The sequence below is a fragment of the Eulemur rufifrons genome, chromosome 7, assembly GCF_041146395.1.
Source record: "Eulemur rufifrons isolate Redbay chromosome 7, OSU_ERuf_1, whole genome shotgun sequence".
NCBI classification, from domain to species: Eukaryota; Metazoa; Chordata; class Mammalia; order Primates; family Lemuridae; genus Eulemur; species Eulemur rufifrons.
In genome coordinates, this window is record NC_090989.1 from 125615642 (window position 1) to 125618420 (window position 2779).

Below are 2779 nucleotides of genomic sequence, written 5' to 3' on the forward strand. Positions count from 1 at the left end.
CAATGCCCAGCCTCTTTATTTTTTTTTTTCAAGGAAGGTAATACTTTTACTAGGTTACAAAACTTTGGCAAATCAATATAGTACTCTTTAATACAATAAAATCATATTTTTGTTGGAGTCATATATTACTTTAGAGGTAATTTTCATTCCAAAAATATTTAAGTACAAAACCAAAACACTGTGGTTTTTAATGGTGGTTTATAGCAGAGCAAGTTATTTTATACAAATTATCTTTTAAAAGTATATAATTTCTCCTTGTAAAGTGAGTTCCCTCATGCAAGCTGTTGAAGTTTACAGCAGCAGGGCAATCGTATATATGTAAGAGGTGGCTCTGCTCTGTTCTGGGTAGAGTTCCAGGTAGAGTTCCAATGCATGAAAAGCTTTAAAATTCTACCTTATGTCGGGCAGATGGGAGGGGGAGGAGGGGATGGGTATATACACACCTAATGGATACAGTACACACCGTCTGGGGGATGGACACGCTTGAAGCTCTGACTCAGGTGAGGCAAGGACAATATACGTAACCTAAACACTTGTACCCCCATAATATGCTGAAATAAAAAAAAAATTCTACCTAAAGGAGATTCAATGTCAATACCAATTTCCAAGTACTTTTAAAAAGACTTAAATTTTTACATAAATACTGGAACCTTCAAAAATAGAAAGCCGTTTCGAATAACACAAATTTCAGATGCTCCCTTTTATTTAGAAGCCCTGTATCTCTCTGTTTTGATCAAAAGTCACGTAGCCTTACATCAGCTTATTTAAAAAAAAAAAATTCTACCTGAAATATAGTTGTATTTTTAAAATAACAAATAAATATGTTGCCACCTTGGAGAGACCTGGGGGACCCAACGCTGTCTATCAACTTTTATTATTATTTTTCTACAAATGCTGCTGCCGCCATTAGAGTCCTTACGCTTCCTCTTGCCGAAGCCGTCAGTTCTTCAGTCTCAGAATTTAATTTATGTATTACCCATTCCATTGCTTCTCGGCCTTCGTGAGCATTTGAAGATATCATACTTGCCGTCAGCCCTTCAAGGTAACTGCTAAGGCTGAATCCTTTCACAGTGATTATGGCTTCTTGAGTCAAAATAGTTTTGGGGGTCCTGAGGATGTGGTTTGTATGTGTAAGTCTCTTATCTACTGAAACCATATTTGTAAATGAAATATTAGTAAATTTAAGTTCCACTGTTTTGTTTCTGGGATCAACTAAAGAATGTTCTTGCACATGTTTTGGTTCTTGCTGCACCAATAAGAGACTTTGCAATGGAAGGCAGTCCCCACTCTGTGCTGAGAAGTCTATGGCCGTGCAGCTTTCCGGAGGGATCTATGTGTCTGTCCAACACGTCAACTCCAACCACACGCGGGTTCATAGGGTTTAGGTATTTCTGCATTGCAGCCGATGTAACTAACAGTTTCTCCTGGGAAACTTAAATCGACCCCAGGTTGATATGACACCGAAGGCTTTACTCTTTCTACTATACCACATTGGCTGCTTTAAAAGGCATGCCTTTTTGGGGGTGGGAAGGAAGCACTTATATCACATCCCTGCTTTTAACATGTAAATTGTTCCCCTTTTCCTTAGTCGGCTAGGTCTAATTCTCTCTGACTTCCAGGGCCTTCCACAATTTAGCCTTTACCCTATTCATTCATTCCCACTGTTCTCCATTCATGCCAGTCTTCCTTCCAGTAACATACCATGTTAACCTGGGAATTGGAAGACAGGTTTTATTCCCTTTTTTTTGAGACAGAGTCTCACCCTGTCACCCTGAGTACAGTGCAGTGGTGCCATCATAGCTCACTGCAACCTCAAGCTCCTGGGCTCAAGCAATCCTCCTGCCTCAGCCTCCTGAATAGCTGGGACTACAGGCCAAGCCAAGACGTCCAGCTAATATTTCTATTTTTAGTAGCAATGGTTATCTTGCTCTTGCTGAGGCTGGTCTCCAACTCCTGACCTCAAGCGATCCTCCCTCCTTGGCCTCCCAGAGTGCTAGGATTACAGGCGTGAGCCACCGCGCCTGGCCTGTTTTACTCCTTTGATATACAGAGCCTCCCTTTGGGGCTCTGTTCATCAACACTTTGATATGTAGGTGCTCTTCTTCCTTTCTTGGTGGTGCTTTTTAAATTTTTTTTTTAATAAAGGGCTGGGTGGGGGACAGAATGATGTATGGGGAGGGAGGAAAGGAGATAAAGGAGGAAAGGAAAGAGAGTTTGGTGGTGCTTTATCTCCACAGAAGTTGTGAGGTTCTCAGGAGCAAGAGCTATGTCAATGATTTCTGTCTGATTCTCCCACTCTGTATGTGTATTCTCATACTCTGTATGCTCTGGTGTACAGCATTTTGTACAGTTCATTCTTGGTAATGGGAGCTCAGTAAGTCAGTTATCCATCTGAGCTGACATCAGAGGAAGGACCAAGGCTGCTCAAAAGAAGGATCTAATGTCCCTAGGGATGTAAGCCTAAGGACATTAGGTGATGCTCTTGAAGTGCCCTCTTCCTCTGGAAGAGAAGGAAGGCAGCTGGCTGACCTATGGCTGTGCCATGGGCCTGGGGCAGCCCGGCACATCAGAGACCCTCAATAGGTATTTGTTAGAAGAATAGATTGATTGTACTTCTAAGTCAGTTTGAGCCCCAAGCAAGGAGGGATTGACAAATGCCCTCCACTCCCACAAAATTGATAAACATGGCATTATTAAAACATTAAGTAAATTCTGAGTGTAAACCTGGTGGCAGAATGAAAATGTATATTAATGATTGACAATTAAAAATAACAATTAA

At 41.2% G+C, this 2779-nt stretch overlaps 1 pseudogene; it reads right to left on the reverse strand.

Moving 5' to 3' along the window:
• Nucleotides 1-877: 877 nt before the first annotated feature.
• Nucleotides 878-1397, reverse strand: LOC138386700 (PRELI domain containing protein 3B pseudogene; annotated as a pseudogene).
• Between the last annotated feature and the right edge of the window lie 1382 nt (nucleotides 1398-2779).